This window comes from Fundulus heteroclitus, chromosome 20 (assembly GCF_011125445.2).
Source record: "Fundulus heteroclitus isolate FHET01 chromosome 20, MU-UCD_Fhet_4.1, whole genome shotgun sequence".
Classification (NCBI taxonomy): domain Eukaryota; kingdom Metazoa; phylum Chordata; class Actinopteri; order Cyprinodontiformes; family Fundulidae; genus Fundulus; species Fundulus heteroclitus.
Genome location: NC_046380.1, coordinates 11,789,675 through 11,802,734, shown reverse-complemented (window position 1 = coordinate 11,802,734; position 13,060 = coordinate 11,789,675). Strand labels below are relative to the sequence as shown.

General features: G+C 38.7%; 1 long non-coding RNA gene across 1 annotated transcript; it reads left to right on the top strand.

The window, feature by feature from the left end:
• The first annotated feature begins 8,519 nt into the window (after window positions 1–8,519).
• On the top strand, window positions 8,520–9,314 carry LOC118567288. The gene is made up of 4 exons (XR_004933570.1): window positions 8,520–8,686; window positions 8,777–8,874; window positions 8,966–9,084; window positions 9,193–9,314. It is a non-coding gene; the product is annotated as an uncharacterized LOC118567288 (long non-coding RNA).
• The last annotated feature ends 3,746 nt before the right edge of the window (window positions 9,315–13,060 follow it).

The following is a 13,060-nucleotide window of genomic DNA, read 5'->3' as shown; positions in this document are numbered from 1 at the left end:
TTCATTTGAATCAAGGTATGCAGATGTTGATAGATATATCTATCTATCAGTGATGTGCGGTAGGGTTCATAGCTGGTGAAGCACTGACATCATCAGTCAGATTTACAAATATATACACTCTACAGAGTAGACTCATTGCAAAGTGCTGATGGAGACTGGTTGAGGCAAATCAATTAACCAAGAGACATGGAAAAAATATTGATTATTTGTTAAAAAAATAAATAAAACTAAATTATTTGTCATTTGATTGGTAGCAGTTTATGAGGTATGATGGATTTCTACATTTGTAACATTCAAAAATTAACCTACATTACGCACATTTCATTACAAAAACAAAACATGAATAATTATCGCTGTCTTACCTCTACTTAGAAATGAAGTCCAGCTGCGCTCTTTCTGAACAAAAATATCGGTCACTTTCCGGTAAAAGTTCTTTTTATCTTCTTCAGTTTTAAAAGTTTCTCAGTCTCAGTGGAGCTCACTGCCAGGGAGGAAAGCCTTCCTTCATCAGTCCTGTTCCAGCTGTATGTTTAGAGTCTTTTTAGTGCTTTACTTGTTTAGCAAAACTCGCTAATAACACATCCATAACTTGCTTTGACTCTACTATTTGGGGATCAGAGCGGTGCCCCTTGAGCGCCCCCTGACTAGAGGCCAAGGAACTGCCGGCCTCACCTACAACCAGCTCTTTGGCTTTTATGATCGCCCAGCAGCACACGAAAACACATAGTTTAATGACCAAAACACAATTCGTAATCCACATATATTAAATTGTGGAAAATCAGTTCATCAGTGTTTGAACAATTGAATTTATGAACTAGAGACAGGAAGATGCATTCACGGAATGGAAGTCAGCGCAGTTAACATGGGATTGCGCAATCCCAGGGGAGGCCAAGATCGCTGGCTTGGTGGCGCTTCACTATTAAGCACCACCAAGGATTTACGTTAAAAATAGCCAAAAGTCTTTGATTTTAAAGAGAATATGATAAAAAATAAGGAAATTAGATTAAAAAAACAATTATTACAAATGACTGAGTGAATCACAATATATAGTTATCATTATTCTATATTTTCATTCTTTCCATGATTGCCTCCCCTGAATGCATATCACTGCTATCTATAACTATAACCCATAAACTTTGCACAACATTCGCATATTTGCTCATTTTGCATCATTGCATCTCCAACTAGCATTACAAATGCTGTCGAACTCTCAGTTTCTAAATGCATTCTCGCACAAATGCCCTTTGCACAATTAATTCAGTACATACAAATGGTTTTAAAAATACTTACCTGTACACTGTGACTTTCTCATGTATTGTTTACACTTCAATTGTTTACTTTTAAATCACTGCTGCACCTTATATTGTAATTTAAATTGACTGTAATTTACAAGCTGTATTCTTGCACAAATTGCCCTCTGCACAATCAATTCTGCATATACAAATGTTTTTTTTAAAAATACACACCTGTACACTGTGACTTCTCCTGATTTGTTTGCATTTCAATTGTTTACTTCAAATCACTGCTGCACCTTATACTGTAATTTATTTTACTGCAATTTACAAGCTGTATGCAACAGAATTTCGTTCTGTACGCACTCTGTGCATACAAAATGACAAATAAAGTTTTCTAATTCTCTCTAAGTCTATCTATCTATCCATATTATATTATAGCTTTACTTTTCAAATAAGTCTGATCCATATCTGAACTATGGATCTTTGCAAATGTTCTTGCCATTACTTCTACTTTTTATTCATTTGTTAATGCTGTTCCTTCTTCATGTTTTAGAACTGGATATGTTCTCTCAGGTCTATTTCCCTTCATTTTCTTAATCATTCCCCATACCTCAGCTATAGAAGTTGTTCTGCCTATTGAATCACAAAAATCTCTCCATTTTGTCTTCTTTGCCTTCTAAATAACTTTCCTTGCTTCTGCTTGATCTTTTTTATATTCAATAAATTTTTTTAAATTATGTGTTCTTCTCAAAACTCTAAAAGCTATCCTCCCATTTCAAGTCTCTGCTCCGCTTAGAAAAAACACAAGATGTGACGTCACTTCCGGTGATGTGCCCAAATATGGGCATAATGGCCGCCCTGTTCACAGTTCTGGATGGCAGAGCTCTCGATGATGAGAGCTGTAAACTGATCACAAACTTCATAAATTTGTTAAAATTCAACGGTTTGCTCTAAAATTCTGAAAATATTCATGAATGTCCAAGAGTGTTTCATCTAACCACACGATTTTTTTGATGGTCATTAAAAAAATGGATTCAGAGAAATAAAATATTAAACTTTATAATCTTGTATCATTAATTTTTAAAATCTTGTAAATTGGTCAAAATTGCCTGGATTTTTACCAAACTGAAAGACATGATTATTCTGGCTGTGCTTTACAGATAGAGGCCATTTTTATTGGGATTGACCAATATTTGTGGAAAATACATTGATTTCTCCATTTTACAAACTTTGAAAAAAACAGAGTGTGGCACTTTCAAACACTGGAATACATGCAGTGAGAGAATTGTTGCACCTTATTCAAGGAATACATCCTGAAAATCTGAGCTTGTTACACCACACAAGTGATTTTAGGTGAATTTTTGAAGTTTTCCAGTTTTTTTCCACACTTTTGGAAATAGGCCCCGCCCACTTGTTTCAATAAATACCATATTTAATACTTTAGTTAAGGGCAATGTCTGGAAGGGAATGAAGAAGGTTTTGTAAAAATCCGATCAGCCATTCTTGCGTAGTAGATTTCTTGACATCACAGCGCCCCCTAGTGATGGACGATCCTCAAATGCGGGTCACATGTGCAAAATCTTATTTGGACTATGGGTTATGAAGGACATGTCAAAATCTGTTATGGATTTACAATAATCAGCAATTACATTTAGAGCTAGCTAGCTAACAATCACTTATTTTAGCGTTACTTTTCGAAAAAGTCAAAATTCAAAAATCCGCCACGATAACTTTTTTTATTTGTCCATGACACGCTTATATATAAATTTTTGCGCGGATTGCACAAAAAATGTAGGAGGAGTTTAACAAGAAAGGTTTAACCTTTGTAGCCATGTAGCGCGAAAACTAGCTGGGAAACGAAGGGTGTGCCAATTCCCTTTATTTTGCAGAATCATCCAATAAACAAAGTGCCATCAAGTTTTTGAGTGTAGGACCAGTAGTTTGGTGGTTACAGGCGTAAACGCATTGTCCTTTATTATAGCGCCCCCTAGTTGTTGAGGGGTCTGAATTTCTGGGTTTGAGTAGGGGCGCACGTTCTGAACTTAGATACCTGATCCAATTGATTCGTTACAAATCCGCGTGGGCTCCACAACGCGTTTTAATTCCGTAATAATAATAATAATAATAATAATAATAATAATAATAACTAGAACTGCAAGCAGTTATTAACGGGTTCCAAGCCCACGCACCGCCCCCTTTGAGCATGTTCCTGGACTTCAGCATTCAACACCCTCATCCAAGCCCACCTACGCCGCGCCCCCTTTGAGCATGTTCCTGGACTTCAGCGTTCAACACCCTCATCCCACAGCATCTGGTGGAACAACTGGAACATCTGGGCTTCAGCACACCCCTTCACCACTTCCTCACCTCCTGACCACTGTCGGTCCGGGTCTGACAGACCACCTCTGATGTCATCACCCTCAGCACAGGCTTCCCTCATGGCTGCATCCGGAGCCCCTTGCTGTTTACTCTAATGACACACGACTGCACCCCCAGGTTCACCCCCAATCACATCATGAAGTTCGCAGATGACACAAACTCATCAACAGCTCAGCTGTGGAGGTGGTTAGCAGCACCAAATTCATCAGGGTGCACATCACGGACAACCTCACCTGCTCTGTGAACACCACATCTGGTGAGGAGGGCACAGAAGCGCTTGTACTTCCTGTGGAGGATGAGGAGAGCCCAACTGCCCCCGCCCATCCTCACAACCCTCTACACAAGTACCATAGAGAGCATTCTGACCAGCTGTCTCTCTGTGTGGTGTCGAGGCGGCAGCACGTCCGACTGGTGGAAAACAACGGTTGTCAAGCTTCTGAAGTTTGCGCACGACACCACTCATGGGATTTATCTCTGATGGTGACGAGTCCGCCTACAGGTGGGAGGGTGACCATCTGGTGACCTGGTGCAGGGAGAACAACTTAGAACTCAATGCTGTAAAAATAGTGGAGATGGTTGTGGACTTCAGGAAGAACTCAGCCCCAGCTACCCCAACACCCTCTGTGACTATATATAATATATTTCAGTCGTCAGTCAAGTCAAGTTATGTTGCGAGTTCAGTTGTTTTTTTTTTTCTTTTCTTTGTTCAGTGGTTTGTGTTGTTACCACTGGCAAGTTCATGTCAGTAAGAAGAATGAAGTTTGTCAATGGAGGTTCAGTTCTGCTTGGGGCACAGGCTCGCCATGTCCTTTCAGAGAGAATCCATGGAATCTGATCCAGTAGTCTGATCCAGCTTTTTGATCAGCAACAACAAAAAAACCTAGCCTGCACACGATAATATTATTATTGCATTCAGCTAAATAAACTCACTTTATCAATTTTTACAGCATTGTTTTTTCTTCATTCCTCACATTTCCATTGCGATGTTTTACATGCACTTTAAAATTTTTTCCCAACTCAAAACACCGGAATCATCTTTAACCCATGTAAAACAAAAATATAAAATCCTTTTTAATTATGAAACTATGACCTGTAATTTAACAAATTACAGCATAGGTTTTTTTAATCCTCTTCCAAGTCTTTGTAAATCATGAGATGAAATACAGTTATCACCTTACCAAAGAGCATGAAATCCTTCTACATCCAATACTCTCCATCATCCATTGTATGGACGAAACCCAGCGCTGAACACAGAGAAATGTCGGACTGGATCAAATACTGCGTGTGTGATGGGTTCAAGTACCTCGCTCAACGTAGGAATTTACACATGTACAGCCTCAAGCTATTTAACTAAGATGTAAACGAGGTTTAAAATGTCTACTGTTTAGTTTGATATTAATGAACAGTCATAATTTTAATTTACATGTAGTATGGTTGAACTAGAAGAATTAACAGTGGGATGTTGATAAACTGACTGTATATTTGTATTGTAGTGCTGAACCATAGATTTACTTCTGAGTCAGTTAGCTTGCAGTTAGTTGACCTCCACGCAGATTTGGCTCTGAAGGAACAGTCTGTTAAGAGTGATCCTATATATATATATATATATATATATATATATATATATATATATATATATATATTAGTGCTGTCAAACGATTAAAAATTTTAATCGCGAATAATCCTATGATGTCGATAGTTAACTCGAGATTAATCGCAAATTAATCGCATATTTTATCCTTTTATTTCTGAAAGTGTAATAGCCTATTTGGGCATTTTAATATACAATTTTGCAATAAATGACACTAATAAAATACATGCTTGTACAAAAAATATTTTTGTTATTTTTCAAGCACTTTTCAGAATTGGTATGAAAACATCCTGGTGCCAAATGTTAAACTCTGGACTATAATGGCTATATGACTAATCATGATACCCTGATGTTTACACCATGTGTAAACAAATGTGTAAATACCTGTTTTCATGCCGATATATTTTTTTTTGCCTCTTAAACAAAAGGTATTATGCATACATATAAATTAATAAAAATTTAACATTTCGATAAAGTCATAAGTTTTGTTCATTTCTTCACTCTCTCTCTCTCACACACACACATCTAATTCTGAGCTTTCACACCAACAACAATAATTTCTTTGAATATTTTTGCTTGCTGTTTCTATCCATATTCATAGAGTTTAAGCCTGGAAAAAGGTTTTAAATCTCCAGGTCATTCCAGCCTTACACTTTGCTTGCAACTGGGCAGGAGCTTAATACCCTGAATGAGACTGTTTAGCAACTGTTAGTAACTCCAGGTCCTTCGTTTGGAAACGTGATTCATCCCTGGGTTGTCAAATACAGAGACAACAAATTAATAAGCATTAAAGAACTATTTATGGGTTGGGTTTCTGCAATGTTATCAACGTGTAAAAGCTCATCTTCAGAACCAATCTCTGCTTAAAATGGTGATCTGCACCAAGTAATCTACTTTCAGCAGTTATCACCGGTTATTGCACCGTAAACTGCAGAAAATACGTGCAGAGTTGCTCTGTCTGCCTTTACTACCGTCGGCTCCTATGGCGGAGGGATATTTCAGCTGAATACACTCAAATGTAGTGCAGGCAGGCCACTTAATAACCCCTATTTCGTCACTTATTTAAGACCCCAAATAAGCGATTTCACTTTCAGAAACCTGCCCAAAAAAAACGCAACCCGTGACACTGCATGAAAAGTGTGATTTTCGTCACTATGCGGCACTGTAGATTGTCGTGGAAGTTCAGGTTAACGGCTGTTCACGGTAATTTGCAGGCAACACCGAAAACTGCCGTGAATTGTCAGAAATTGACGTGGGCCTACCTTGGGAGTTGTCCCCCCATGACCCCCCTCCTCCTAATTCTAGGGGAGGCTTTAACATGTAAATGAAAATGCTGTGAGCTAAACAAATGTAAATCAGGGTTGCAGGGGGAGTTTTACCCCAAGTGACATTTCTCTAAAAGGTAAGAAAATCTCTGGTACAAATAGATCAGGCTCTATATAACCTAAATATAGACTCTTACATTTTACCTTGAATTGATTTATTTAATTAAAGTATGCTAGATTACTGTGTATGCCATTAGCAATGGCAAATGTTATGTAAAAAAAATACACAAAATAATTTATTTCAAAAATTTGTTTTAATCAGAATCAGTTGGTAAAATGTGAATCAGAATCAGAAAGGTAAAATGTGCATTCCATGCAAACATTAGAATCAGAATGAGAGGTCTGCAGAGATCACAGTCTCCTAGAGCTCAACTACTGTGCATAGTGGCATGACTACAGTGACCTTTTTTTTGGTCTTACTTAAATGCACAGAGGATGTATTAACTACACATCTCCCAGCAATGCGCTCAACTGGCAGAAATTATGCTGGGTATGACGTGTCTGTTCCCTGCAAGCCCCAAACTTCTATTGGCTTTCGTTCTGCTGACACCAAAACACTGTGCTTCACATAAAGCATATCAGCTGTGTCATTGCATGACAAAGTCCCAACCATTTGTCTTCCTAAAATACTGGCAAATTCTGCACCATATTCACATGTCCATGGCATATGAAGCTGTTGGCTCTGCTGAAATTGCCTTATAATCTGGACTTCAATTGTCCTATTGTTGTGATTAAACTTTCCCAGTATTCCATTAAAACGCTCAAATGAAAGCAGGGTTAACATGGGGTGCAAGTTTTGAATCGCATAAAAATGTGTATGTGTCACTAATTAGGTCAAGAATAGATTATGGGAGTGTGGTATATGGTTCAGCGGCTAAGTAGGTTAAAAAATTGTTACGTTATTCAAGCTAGAGCATTGAGAATTTGTTTAGGGGCAGTTAAATCAACTCCAGTATGTGCTTTACAAATAAAATCAGGAGAAATGCCATTATGTATCAGAAGGCAACAGATAATGGTTAATTACTGGATAAATTTAAAAGGACATAATGAAGATCATCCAGTTATGAAAGTATTAGAAAGTTGTTGGGAAAGACGAAAGGGTCAATTTAATAGTTTTGGATGGATTGGGGATGATAGAGCAAAAACATTTAATGTATATAACAAAGAATTCAGTCCAACAGTATTGTGGGCTTTGAGACCTACATGGATATGGAAATATATTAATATAGATAGATCATTATTAAATATTAAGACAAGAAATATAATAGATATCTGCCAAGAATTTTACAATCAAATACAGATTAAATATAATGATTATTTGCAAATTTATACTGATGGTTCGAAAAATCCAAAAAATGAAGCAACTAGTGTAGCTGTAGTGATTCCTGAATTAAAAATTAATATTTCAAAAAGAACATCTAATTATTTTAGTATATATGCGGTAGAATTATGTGCTATATTATTAGCTTTAGAATGGGTGGAGGATACAAATATAAATAAAATAATAATTTGTAGTGATTCATTATCTGCATTATTAAGTATAGAAAAGGGATGTACAAAGATTTTTCGTTTTTTTTTTTTTATTCTGGGATCATAAGTATTTGAAGGATATATATTAGGATCCAATAGATGGCAGTAATGCAACAACTATGGATGCAAGCTGTCGTTAAATCTAACAGAAGAAGAAAAAGAAGAAGAAGAAGAAGAAGACGACTTTACTGTGTTTGGATTTTACTGGTATGCCGGACAACGTCTCGCGTTCAACTCCTCTAGGACGCGATCCACAACTTTCAGCCAGTCCGCAGACTGACGAGAAGAAACTGCTGATTGCTATCAGTGGACTGTCTCGTCAGCTTACTCAACATACTGCCGACATGAATGAGAGGTTCACTCAACTGCAGAATTCGGTAAACTCCAGGTTGCTGTCCATAGAGGACAAGATGGCGGCTCTGCAGTCGAAGAACTGTGCGGGAGAGACTAATTCCAAGAAGAGAAGACGGATGCACAAAAGCTTGCGGTAAGAATATATTTGACTGCTAGCTAAGCTAAAAGTAGCCTAGCCATAACCCAAAGCTAAGGGTGTATTTTTTGTGATTTACAGTACGCCGTCTTCACAACTCGGAGACAAATTGCAGGCGCTATGAACCGGCGCAAGGGTAAGATTTAAAGAATATGCTTTCATTCTGCGATAAAAGGAAATAGATACGGATAGATACCGATCATAACTGTACATTTTGTTTTCACAGACTAAGCACGCCTCATAATGAGGCAGTTACCTCCTATCTGCTCGGAGCAATAACTGCAAGCCTCGATTTACACTATATTGTTAAAGACGACATTGTGTGTAAGGGACTTGTTTTACTGTTTCTCCCTTGTTTTTAATGTTACTTGCGTTTGGTTTTTATTCATACCACTCTCATTTATTTGTTTTCCAGCCGCCTGTAAGACGTATTACGAGACGGTACGCAGGAGCTTCAGATATACGCAGCCAGAGAACTCAATGCGGGCGGAAGCTGCCAAGAATTCAGCTCGGAGTCGAGCTAGAAGAAAGAGGGTAAGACTTTATTTGGTGACTATTTTTCAGGTGCATTGATAGATGTGTTGTGTCCATACGCAGTGCATCCCATCGCATAATACTGATTCATTGTTTTGTTTTTTACAGCTGCAGGAATCGAGGCAGAGCGTGCTAGCTGATGAGGAAGTGGAACTCTGGATGTCCGCCACCGTCGACCTCATGTCTGACGAGGAAGATGGCGTCGTTGGCGGGGCGCCGTCATTTCGTAGGCCGGATCTGTCTGAACTCTGTGTGAAGCTGCAGTCCCGGTTAGAGGCGACGCCGAAGTACAAAGCCATGCACAGCAGGCGTCTGCACATCGGACCTCCCTCGGAAAGAACGCCGCCAGCAGTTGCCTACAACCCCGAGGAGGCGCACGGACAGTTCACGGAGTTGTAGTTTTTTGGATACGCATGTGTGGGAAGATCCTCGAGTTGTATATAGTTGTGTGTGTGTGTGTGTTTTTTTTAATAAAGCTCTTTCTTTGCATAAACATCTTCCTGGCAAATGTTAATTTCCTGTATAAATTCATTCATGTCCTTGAAGGTAGCCTAATGATAGTGTAGTAGCCTACATAAGATAACATGAATATACAGCATTATTTATATATATATATATATATATATATATATATATATATATATATATATATATATATATATATATATATATATATAAACCAACCAATCACGAGTGATTTTACTAGTTTGAAAATAATGGTTTCAGCCAATACTGAGTAAGAACATTCTGGCCTGCCCTGGCCACGTGTGGTTTTGCTGCCAATCAGGAGCGATTTTACTTATTTAAAAATAGTGGTTTCAGCCAATACTGAGTAGGTTATTCAAGCCAGACCTGGCCAGCCGCGCGGGTTCGCTGCATTCATATGCTAATTAGGGCCATTAGTGCAGCTGATCGCTCTCCACATACGTCAGAGTCCGGTTCCGACAATTTGTGGCACTGAAAACGGCGACAAGCACGGGTTGCAAATTGTCGTTAACTGCCGAAAATTAGGGAGATCTGCGGTAGTTTACGGGGACGAAAATCTCACTTTTCATGCAGTGTGACTCATGAAATTTAGAAGCGCTTTTAGAAAAAAGAAGCCCAAAGTCGCGTGTGTCCGATGTGTGTGTGTTTGTAGAGATCCATTCATGATCAAATGCGGTCCTCTGCTGGAATTTTTTAAAGCATTAGTGTATATATATATATATATATATATATATATATATATATATATATATATATATATATATATATATGGATACATGGATACATACAAAATTATTGAAGTGGACATCTAAGTTTTAATTGAATACCCCTTACTTAGACTATTAATGGTAAGAGTTGTTGTAGTTGCAAAAACAAGCCACGAGATGGAGCCCTTGCTTCATTTTCTGAAAAGCTCTTTACAATAGGTTTTTGTCAAACTATCTAAATAAATATTTATTTTAAATCAACGGTTTGCTCTAAAATTCTGAAAATATTCATGAATGTCCAAGAGTGTTTTATCTAACCACACAATTTTTTTGATGGTCATTAAAAAAATGGATTAAGAGAAAGAAAAAATTAAACTTTATAATCTTGTATCATTAATTTTTAAAATCTTGTAAATTGGTCAAAATCGCCTGGATTTTTACCAAACTGAAAGACATGGTTATTCTGGCTGTGCTTTACAGATAGAGGCCATTTTTATTGGCATTGACCAATATTTGTGGAAAATACATTGATTTCTCCATTTTACAAACTTTGAAAAAAACAGAGTGTGCAACTTTCAAAAACTGGAATACATGCAGTGAGAGAATTGTTGCACCTTATTCAAGGAATACATCCTTAAAATCTGAGCTTGTTACACCACACAAGTGATTTTAGGTGAATTTTTGAAGTTTTCAAGTTTTTTTCACACTTTTGGAAATAGGCCCCGCCCACTTGTTTCAATCATTACCATATTTAATACTTTAGTTAAGGGCAATGTCTAGAAGGGAATGAAGAAGGTTTTGTAAAAATCCGATCAGCCATTCTTGCGTAGTAGATTTCTTGACATCACAGCGCCCCCTAGTGATGGACGATCCTCAAATGCGGGTCACATGTGCAAAATCTTATTTGAACTATGGGTTATGAAGGACATGTCAAAATCTGTTATGGTTTTAGAATAATCAGCAATTACATTTAGAGCTAGCTCGCTAACAATCACTTATTTTAGCGTTACTTTTCGAAAAAGTCAAAATTCAAAAATCCGCCGCGATAACTTTTTTTATTTGTCCATGACACACTTATATATAAAGTTTTGTGCGGATTGCACAAAAAATGTTGGAGGAGTTTAACAAGAAAGGTTTAACCTTTGTAGCCATGTAGCGCGAAAACTAGCTGGGAAACGAAGAGTGTGCCAATTCTCTTTATTTTGCAGAATCATCCAATAAACAAAGTGCCGTCAAGTTTTTGAGTGTAGGACCAGTAGTTTGGTGGTTACAGGCGTAAACGCATTGTCCTTTATTATAGCGCCCCCTAGTTGTTGAGGGGTCTGAATTTTTGGGTTTGAGTAGCGGTGCACAATCTGTACTTGGATACCTGATTCAATGGATTCGTTACAAATCCGCATGGGCCGCCCAACGCGTTTTAGCGGAGAATAATAATTACCCGTAATAATAATAATAATAATAACTAGAACTGCAAGCAGTTATTAACGGGTTCCAAGCCCACGCACCGCCCCCTTTGAGCATGTTCCTGGACTTCAGCATTCAACACCCTCATCCAAGCCCACCTACGCCGCGCCCCCTTTGAGCATGTTCCTGGACTTCAGCGTTCAACACCCTCATCCCACAGCATCTGGTGGAACAACTGGAACATCTGGGCTTCAGCACACCCCTTCACCACTTCCTCACCTCCTGACCACTGTCGGTCCGGGTCTGACAGACCACCTCTGATGTCATCACCCTCAGCACAGGCTTCCCTCATGGCTGCATCCGGAGCCCCTTGCTGTTTACTCTAATGACACACGACTGCACCCCCAGGTTCACCCCCAATCACATCATGAAGTTCGCAGATGACACAAACTCATCAACAGCTCAGCTGTGGAGGTGGTTAGCAGCACCAAATTCATCAGGGTGCACATCACGGACAACCTCACCTGCTCTGTGAACACCACATCTGGTGAGGAGGGCACAGAAGCGCTTGTACTTCCTGTGGAGGATGAGGAGAGCCCAACTGCCCCCGCCCATCCTCACAACCCTCTACACAAGTACCATAGAGAGCATTCTGACCAGCTGTCTCTCTGTGTGGTGTCGAGGCGGCAGCACGTCCGACTGGTGGAAAACAACGGTTGTCAAGCTTCTGAAGTTTGCGCACGACACCACTCATGGGATTTATCTCTGATGGTGACGAGTCCGCCTACAGGTGGGAGGGTGACCATCTGGTGACCTGGTGCAGGGAGAACAACTTAGAACTCAATGCTGTAAAAATAGTGGAGATAGTTGTGGACTTCAGGAAGAACTCAGCCCCAGCTACCCCAACACCCTCTGTGACTATATATAATATATTTCAGTCGTCAGTCAAGTCAAGTTATGTTGCGAGTTCAGTTGTTTTTTTTTTCTTTTCTTTGTTCAGTGGTTTGTGTTGTTACCACTGGCAAGTTCATGTCAGTAAGAAGAATGAAGTTTGTCAATGGAGGTTCAGTTCTGCTTGGGGCACAGGCTCGCCATGTCCTTTCAGAGAGAATCCATGGAATCTGATCCAGTAGTCTGATCCAGCTTTTTGATCAGCAACAACAAAAAAACCTAGCCTGCACACGATAATATTATTATTGCATTCAGCTAAATAAACTCACTTTATCAATTTTTACAGCATTGTTTTTTCTTCATTCCTCACATTTCCATTAGGATGTTTTACATGCACTTTAAAATTTTTTCCCAACTCAAAACACCGGAATCATCTTTAACCCATGTAAAACAAAAATATAAAATCCTTTTTAATTATGAAACTATGA